Source organism: Salmo salar, chromosome 21 (assembly GCF_965601325.2).
Source record: "Salmo salar chromosome 21, fSalSal1, whole genome shotgun sequence".
NCBI lineage: Eukaryota > Metazoa > Chordata > Actinopteri > Salmoniformes > Salmonidae > Salmo > Salmo salar.
This window is the reverse complement of record NC_138311.1, coordinates 14,955,633-14,965,906: the sequence shown is the minus strand read 5'-3', so window position 1 is coordinate 14,965,906 and position 10,274 is coordinate 14,955,633.

Sequence of the window (10,274 nt, the reverse complement as noted above, 5' to 3'; positions counted from 1 at the left end):
TGAGTTGACAGGACTAGACATTCACTGTGTACATTAATAAGACAGAATCTTTGATTTCCCTCCTGGGCCTTCTTGCGGGATTCACTGGCTGCCTCCCTTCAATGGCACCCTATTCCCTGTAGTGTGCTACTTTTGACCATAGCACCATGGGCCCTGGCCAAAAGTAGTGCACTATATAGGGAATAGGGTGCCATTTGGGATGCATACACTGCTCAACTACTGTAGTAGGTGTGACAAATGGATGTGGTTTAGAAGTGCCAAATTCTATGTTCACAGATGAGATGTCACTAGGATTTGTAAAAACACTTAGTAATTACACATTACAGAAGTGAAACCGCTGATCCCCAGTTTTGGGACATGCCACAACGATTAGTGAATTGGTGGAATCTAAGTCCGTGCTGATTATGCTGTGGTTTCTGAAGCATCACAATAGCACAGCAAGTTTGGGACCAGCAATGAAAAATTCAATGAGAATGTTCTCCTTGGCTTTGTGAGATTAAATAAATAAATGTTTTGGTGTTATAATGATACAATCTAGGACTCTATTTGGCCCCATACACACTCAGGTTATATATTGCTAACGTACAAGGTATTTGACACAATAGTTGTGATACAACTGATATTTTTCTAGTCGAACAGAATATTTGTCTGCATACTTTTTTTTGCACAATCATTGTCCGGTGTGACCGGTTACAGGATCTGAGGTGACTGACGTTAGTTCCTACTTCAAAGTAGGGCCATAAATAAAAATAATTATAAAAAAATAATATATATACAGTGCCTTCGGAAAGTATTCAGACCCCTTGACTTTTTCCACATTTTGTTAGATTACAGCCTTAATATAACATTTATAAAATTGTTGTTTTTTTCATCAATCTACAAACAAAACCCCATAATGACAAAGCAAACTGTTTGTTTGACATTTTTGCAAATTTATTAACAAAAAAAAAACCGGATATATAATTTACATAAGTATTCAGACACTTTACTCAGTACTTTGTTGAAGCAAGTATTGGCAGCGATTACCACCTCTGGTCTTCTTGGGTATTACGCTACAAGCTTGGCACACCTGTACAGTATCTGGGGAGTTTCTCCCATTCTTCTCTGCAAATCCTCTCAAGCTCTGTCAGATTGGATGGGGAGCGTCGCTACACAAGAACCCGATGGTCACTCTGACAGAGCTCCAGAGTTCGTCTGCAGCACTCCACCAATCAGGCCTTTATGGTAGACGGAAGCCACTCCTCAATAAAAAGCAGATGACACTCCACTTGGAGTTTGCTGGTCTGATGAAGCCAAGATTGAAGTCGTTGGCCTGAATGCCAAGCCTCATGTCTGGAGGATACCTGGCACCATCCCTATGGTGAAGCATGGTGGTGGCAGCATCCTGCTTTGGGGATGTTTTTCAGCGACAGGGACTTGGAGACTAGTCAGGATCGAGGCAAAGATGAACAGAGAAAAGTACAGAGAGATTGTTGATGAAAACCTGCTCCAGAGCACTCAGGACCTCAGACTGGGGAGAAGGTTCAACTTCCAACAGTACAACGACCCCAAGCACACAGCCAAGACAACGCAGGAGTGGCTTCGGGACAAGTTTCTGCATGTTTTTGAGTGACCCAGCCAGAGCCTGGACTTGAACCCGATCTAACATCTCTAGAGAAACCTGACAATAGCTGTGCAGCGACGCTCCCCATCCAACCTGACAGAGCTTGAGAGGATCTGCAGAGAACAATGGGAGAAACTCCCCAAATACAGGTGTCCCAAGCTTGTACCGTCATACCTAAGAAGACTTGAGGCTGCAATCGCTTCAACAAAGTAATGAGTAAACGGTCTGAATACTTGAATACTTTTTTTTTATACGTTTGCTAAAACATCTTGAAACCTGTTTTTCCATTGCCATTATGGGGTATTGTGTGTAGATTGATGAAGGAAAAAAACAATTTAATCCATTTTAGAATAAGGCTGTAAATGAACAAAATGTAGAAAAAGTCAAGGTGTATGAATACTTTCCGAATGCGCTGTATGTGAATGTCATGGTTGATAACATACTGTAGATATATAAATTGTCCCACTTCACTAAGGAGAACAGACAGCTTGTCTGTAAATACCATTTTCTCTAAACTGATATTCTACTGGCCACCAGGGAGCTTTATTCATCCAATGACCCGTTTGTGATCTAGAAGACAACATTTTCGATGTTAAAAAATGAATGCATTTCCTCCTCCTAACAACTCCTTGAAACCGTAGGCCTAGTCTTGATTTATGCTCTGCATGGGCAGTGCACCCACATCCCTTCTCCTTGGTCCTAGAATAAATTAAATCAAATATAACACTGGGGCAACTTTGTGCTCCTATGATATATCTGGGTTATTTTGTTCACAAGTTTCCTCGAAATTAATTACATGAGTGATTACTTTGCTCAGAGAGGAAACACACTTGCTGCACTGAAGACTGTCTGTAGAACACAACAGCCTATCGCGACCCACTGGTCCAGACAAAGCCTATTTTAAATCCTGCTGAATTTCAGTATCGCAGCAGAGGGAAAACATGACTAAATTGGATGCTAAAATTGGAATCTCCCCTTTGGAAAGACTGGCACAGGAATGATCCATTTCCACCGGTCCCGTCCTACATTCAGAACCCAAACTGATTTATTGATTATTTAATTGGGTGGTTAATCATTTGTCAAGAAGTTCACGTTGGCACTCTACAGAATACATCATACATTTCTCTTAAAAGTGCAATTTAAATAATTCAATTTTGATGTGCCAGCTTGCTGGAGCTACTCCATTTAATTCTGCACCAGCTTTGAGCTGAGGAGGGATTGATCAATACATACTGCTTTATAGTACCTGACCGTAGTAATTCAACCACAGCAGACACTTTCAAAAGAAAGTCAATGGTCAGGTCAAATGAGAACGTTAAAGGATATATTGCATGCTTTAGTCGTGTGTCATACAGTGCAATGTCATGATCTTACATGTTTGCATTTGAATTATAAGTACTTTTTAATACATATGTTTTGTGAAATCTTAAAGGAATAGCATGGGTATAAAGGCATGGATCAGTAATCTACCTCTACATAACCTCTGACCAGTGTTTTTTTTGTGTGTCACAAATGAATGCATGAGTGACCACAATAATGTTCACACTCTGCATTGGACACACACAGCACGTGGCAATGAAAGCGTCGGTGAGCTTTTTTTCAGATTGTGCCCAATTTCATGCTGCTATAGGCACCAACTTCAGTTCATCACACTAGATTTAGAATATATATCAACTGTATTCAGCTGTTCAAGGTACAGTATATCTCTTATCATAATTGTACAGTACAGTACAGTACAGTATAAAGGTATTCATTTCATATTTTAAAGTTGCATGCGTCCTTCTGTAGGTGAGAGTGGGGTAAGTTAAGCCAAAGGGATCAATTGAGCCATAATTTTTTTTAGGACACCATATTCAGAATTCAGAATTTGACCAAATATTTAGGAAGGGGTCATCATTTCATGGAGTCTGTGAAGAAAGAAAGCACATGGACAAAGTGGTAAGCAAGTTAGGTAAAAATAAAAAGATATTCACCAAGTCAAATTAATATATTGTGTTAGAGGTTTCATGATGCTTGTATCTTAACCAAATTAGATCATTTTAAGATTGCTCTATACATCAGTATGGGTCTCTATATGTGTCACACCCTGATCTGTTTCGCCTGTCTTGTGCTTGTCTCCACCCCCCACCAGGTGTCTCCCATTTTTCCCATTTTTCCCCGTTATCCCCTGTGTATTTATACCTGCATTTTCTGTTTGTCTGTTGCCAGTTCGTCTTGTCTTGTTCAGGTCGTACCAGCGTGTTTGTTGTCTTCTCGGTGCTGTCCTGTGCCTGCCTGATTCTGACCTGGTTTACGAACCCCTTGACCTGCCTTTTGCCTGCCCCCTATGTCACAAGACATATCTGAGATTCGAACTATCCACCTCCTGTGCCTGCATCTGGCTCTTATCCTGAGTCGTGATAATATGCTTCAATATGAGGTACTAAACCTAGCATGAAAGTGCATCCTTGTATCTGTGTGGGCTAATATAGTCAAAATGTTTTCCTTGGGCTAAGTTGAGCCAATGACAAGTTGAACAAATTGAAGTGTGAAAGGCGTTATCGCTGGGAGATGAGATAACAACAGATCCTGGCCTATGTTAAGTGTTTAAAAAAGTACAAAGTGTTTGTTAGGTGTTAAGCCTGTGTTAAAAGATGCTTAAAATGATTAAAATACAAAAGTGATTGCGGTTGTGTTGGGGGAAATAAAGATAGACATGGTTTTTAACAGGTAGTGGTAATATTTCATTCAGCACCGAAATGTGTCGGTGGCTTAATTTAGCCTGTGTAGTTGGCTTAACTTATCCTTTCCTGCGGCTGAACTTACTCCATACCCGGGGTAACTTGTGCCATGAGATCACTTTTTTTGGACAAGCTATGTTTTCAAAACTGTAATGTTTACATTTATTCTGATTAGGGATTGAACATTATTTATAATAAGGGTTACATTAAGAAAATCAGACCTCTCAGCAAAATATATTCTAACTAAACCCTCCCTGAATTCTGGAGAAAACAAACAAGTGACCTTCCCCTATACCCAAAAGAATAATTAAAACAAAGTGGATAGCAGAGAACATGTCCACTGTTTACCCTCACTTCTTGTACAGACCAGAGCCTTGGATATTCAGTTTTAGAAACTGTTCCTCGTCCTTTAAGCATTAGTCTAATTTGCAATGCAGGAATTTTGATAGTACCATTTTGGCTGCGGGCCAGAAGGTTCTGGGTTCGCAGACCATTATGGACAACAATAGAGGTGAAAAGATCTCCTTTATAGTAAAAGCATTGCAAGAATCTATCATCGTATTTGCAGGTTCAAGACAAAATAGCCTTTTATAAACATTTCATGCAATTCTACATAATTTTACATATCAGCGGAACCTTTTTTTAATACCACACAAATTACCAAAATTACAGGCTTAGAACAAACAGAGAGATAGGTCTATATGTTCATCTTATCATATTTCTCCCATGCCAAATCAGTGTGTCTTGTTTGCAACGAAACGATCCCTGTTTGCAAATAATTAAATCTGAGATGGCATTAGGAACATGACCATGGTACTTTCAAAAGTTAGGCCTACCTTCCCTCCCCAGACAGAGAAGGCCTTCCGGTGCAGATAAATGTAAGCTTTAACTGCTGGCTACTACTCTTCGTGGCTTAACCCAACGAGAGAAGTGGTGTGTTCAACAATGAAAATAGTTTGCAAACGTCTGCTAACGCTAGCTAACGTATTCCATTTGTTTTGGGTTAGCCGCGACCGTGTGTTAACAGTCTTAAAAGATTGTGTGCGGCGAACGTACGCTAAGTGTCAGCACCACAATGTAAGTTATTGTTTGGTCAATAGCTCTGATAAATACATCATGGGCAAGAAACATATTGTTTTTAATTAAATCAATTATAGTAGTAGTAAGTTATCAATGTTGACCTCTGGTCCTCCTTCCAATCTTCACGCTTTCCTTCTCAGACTGAACAGAACATACTGCCTTTTTTGGATTAGGCCTAATCAACAACCAAAACATTTGGAAGAAACCTTTGACTCTCCTCCTGAACTGCCACAGTAGCCCTATACAGCACAGCTATTGGTTAAGCAGCACACAAAAAAGTGTTTGATCAGCAAGAGTAGAGCAGGCCGGGGCTCATGGTAGGAATATCCGTTGCGGTGTGTAATGCAGCCTAGTTGTATTTACACCATCCCAGCAGCTCTGTTCTTCTCCAAGCATGCACTATGAAGACTATAGCCAATAGGCCCATGAAACACTTGATTGAGACCATACTAAATAGCCTATCGGCACAGTTTATATTGTACGCCCAGCGGAGAATCAGAGATGAGGGGCGGCATCGGGCACACATCGAATACATATAATCAAATACATTTAAAACACTGAGAAATATTGAAATGTCATAAATTACATGACCCTACCTTGGACTAGATTTAAAAAAAAGACTAAACCCTCCCCTTTACTGAAATTGAAAAAGCACGACCCTCCAGCATTTCCCTCCACGTAACCATTCTGTACATTTCGATCCGTCCCTTATTTCTAGGGATACACGTCATCCTGAAATACATGTAGATATATTTGTTAGGAAGAAAACTACAGTATCTTTCCCCTGACGGAGTGATGCTGAATGTAGAAAATGTCTCAACTTACCCAACTATCCCCTATTATATAAATAAATGCATTTTATTTGATCTTTTATAGAATACCATAAAAATGTGTTGTTGTGAATGATATCCCTCCCTGCTTAAAAAAAAAGAAGCAAATCATCTATTTCATTTCAATACAAACACAAGGAGAATTCCATGCAAATCCCTATTGACCTCAAGCCAAGAAGAAGCAACTGCTATTTTCTCCCATTGTCTCTCTGCTGCTTTCTAGGCCTGTGTGACGAAAATAATATGAATGGGCTGAATACAAGATGTTGTGGTGTGGATGTGGCTTGATTAACCTCTGCACTGGACTGTTGCATCATTGCCTATTGACCTCCAGATGCTTTGTGTTGCCGCTAGTGCAAAGGTCTGGAGGTCTGGGACCTACGGTGGTAACAGGCCGGCAGGGCCTAATTGTCTGTTCTTTGTAAGCTGAAGTTATTGGCAGCTGCCACTGTTTCAAGCACCTCCGATGTCACCCGGCAAAACTAACTGGAGCACACTAATTGCAATGGCCTTTTCATCATCTCAAATCAACCACTTTCATACAAGCGGGAAACAGCATCCTCTCAGACCATTAGTGGAGTAGAGGGAGGTGAGTACTGCACTGTACCTATAGACATAAGCCCCTGGACTGAACAAGCACAACACACCCCAATCCGTCTCTCTCTCTCTCTCTCTCTCTCTCTCTCTCTCTCTCGCTCTCTCTCTCGCTCTCTCTCTCTACCTCTCTACCTCTCTCTCTCTCCCTTTTCTTGGGAATGCGCTGGAATGTATAGTGCCCGTTTTACAGGCACCTGAACAATTTGGGTCTTTTTTTCCGATTTTTCTTCTCTGATCTTAACTTTTGTTGTACATAATGTTTCCACCATTGGTTCCTATGACTGAAAATAGCTTCTAGACATAAGAACAGCGATAACTAACCTCGATTTGGATGAAGATTTGTACTTCAACGAGTCAGGAAATGGATAATATACATCAAGCTAGTTTTTCTATGCACTTGTAGGACAGAATGGCAGCATCTGGTAAGGGGGGTGGTGTGTTTCACTTTGTTAACAAAAGTTGTTGCACAATCTCTAATATTGAGGAAGTCTCAACCTGTCTGAGTTAGAATACCTCATGATAAGCTGTTGACCATACTATTTACCAAGATAGTTTTCTACCACAGATGCTGGCACTAAGACCACACTCACTAGCTGTATAGGGCCATAAGCAAACAATAAATTATTTGAATGCAGGGAAACTGAAATCCATTTCACCAAATTTTTCAAAAAACTTACAATGCTCTCCCTCACCCTCCATTTGGCAAGTATTACCATAACTCTATACTCCTGATTCCTGTTTACAAGCAAAAACTCAAACAGGAAGTTCAGTACTGAAGTTGTCCAATGACATGGATGCTAAGCTACACAACTGTCTTGCTAGCGCAGACTGGAATATGTTCCGGGACTGATCCAATGGCATTGAGGAGTTTACCACATCAGTCACCGGCTTCATGAATAAGTGCATTGACGACGTCGAAACCATGGATTACAGGCAACATCCGCACTGAGCTAGATGCTAGAGCTGCCGCATTCAAGGAGAGGGACACTAACCCGGTCGCTTATAAGAACTTACGCTACGCCCTCCGCCGACCCATCAAACATGCAAAGTGTCAATTTAGGACTAAGATCGAATCCTACTACACTGGCTCTGACGCTCGTCAGATATGGCAGGTCTTGCAAACTGTCACGGATTACAAAGGCAAACCCAGCCGTGAGCTGCCCAGTGATGCGAGCCTACCAGATGAGCTACTGTAAATGCCAAACAAAAAGCAACACTGAAACATGCGTGAGAGCACCAGCTGTTCCGGATGACTGTGATCACACTCTCCTTAGCTGATGTGAGTGCTTTAACCTGTTGGGGCTAGGGGGCAGTATTTTCACGGCTGTATAAAAAAACGTACCCGATTTCATCTGGTTACTAATCCTACCCAGTAACTAGAATATGCATATACTTATTATATATGGATAGAAAACACCCTGAAGTTTCTAAAACTGTTTGAATGGTGTCTGTGAGTATAACAGAACTAATTTGGCAGGCAAAACCCTGAGACATTTTCTGACAGGAAGTGGATACCTGATGTGTTGAATTACCTTTAAGCCTATGCCATTGAAACACACAGGGGTTGATTAATGTTTTGGCACTTCCTATTGCTTCCACTAGATGTCACCAGCCTTTACAAAGTGTTTTGAGTCTTTTACTGTGAGCTCTGACCGAACAAGAGCCATGGAACGGTGATGGCCGATTAGACTCTGGCGCGCGAGTTCATGTTGGGTACCCTCGTTCCAATACGTTATAAAAGAGAATGCATTCGTCCACCTTGAATATTATTCATGTTCTGGTTAAAAAAGGCACTAATGATTTATGCTATACAACGTTTGACATGTTTGAACGAACGTAAATATATTTTTTCCCCTCGTTCATGACGAGAAGTCCGGCTGGCTTAGATCATGTGCTAACAACACGGCGCTTTTTGGATATAAATGATGAGCTTTTTTGAACAAAACTACATTCGTTATGGACCTGGGATTCCTGGAAGTGACATCTGATGAAGAGAATCAAAGGTAATGGATTATTTACATAGTATTTTCGATTTTAGATCTCTCCAACATGGCCGTTTGTCTGTATAGCAAAGCATATTTTTCTGGGCGCAGTGCTCAGATTATTGCAAAGTGTGATTTCCCAGTAAGGTTATTTTTAAATCTGGCAAGTTGATTGCGTTCAAGAGATGTAAATCTATAATTCTTTAAATGACAATATAATATTTTACCAATGTTTTCTAATTTTAATTATTTAATTTGTGGTGCTGACTTGACTGCCGGTTATTGGAGAGAAACGATTTCCTCAACATCAATGCCATAGTAAAACGCTGTTTTTGGATATAAATATGAATTTGATAGAACTAAAAATGCATGCATTGTCTAACATAATGTCCTAGGAGTGTCATCTGATGGAGATTGTAAAAGGTTAGTGCATCATTTTAGCTGGTTTTATGGTTTGGTGACGCCCGTCTTTGAATTGACAAAACATTACACACAGCTATTGTCAATGTACTCTCCTAACATAATCTAACTTTATGCTTTCGCCGTAAAACCTTTTTGAAATCGGACAACGTGGTTAGATTAAGGAGATGTTTATCTTTCAAAGGGTGTAAGATAGTTGTATGTTTGAAAAATTTGAATTTTGACATTTATTTGGTTTCAAATTTGCCGCTCTTGAAATGCACCTGCTGTTGATAGGGTGCACCACGGGTGGCACGCTAGCGTCCCACATAGCCCCAAGAAGTTAACAAAGAGATTAACATTCACAAGGCCGCAGGGCCAGACGGATTACCAGGAAGCGTAATCAGAGCACGCGCTGACCAGCTGGCAAGTGTCTGCACTGATATTTTCAACCTCTCCCTGACCCAGTCTGTAATACCTGCATGTTTCAAGCAGACCACCATAGTGGTCCCAAAAAGGCTAAGGTAACCTGTCTAAATGATTATCTCCCAGGAGCACTTACATCTGTATCCATGAAATGCTTCAAAAGACAGATGACGCAGTCTCTTTTGCACTCCACACTGGCCTTTCCCACTTGGACAAAAAGGCAAGTCAGTTAAGAAGATATTCTTATTTACAATGACGGCCTAGGAACAGTGGGTTAACTACCTTGTCAGCTTGGGGATTCGATCCACAAACCTTTCGGTTACTGGCCCAAAGCTCTAATCACTAGGCTACCTGCCGCCCCCAAGAGCCTTCCCTGCAGCTCAGTTGGTAGAGCATGGTGTTTGCAACGCCAGGGTTGTGGGTTCGATTCCCACGGGGGCCAGCAAAAAAAAATGTATGAAATGTATGCATTCACTACTGAAAGTCGCTCTGGATAAGAGCGTCTGCTAAATGACTAAAATGTAAAAAAAATGTAAATGAGAACGCACTTCATTGACTACAGCTCAGCATTCAACATCATAGTGCCCTCAAAGCTCTTCACTAAACTAAAGACCCTTAGACTGAACACCTCCCTCTG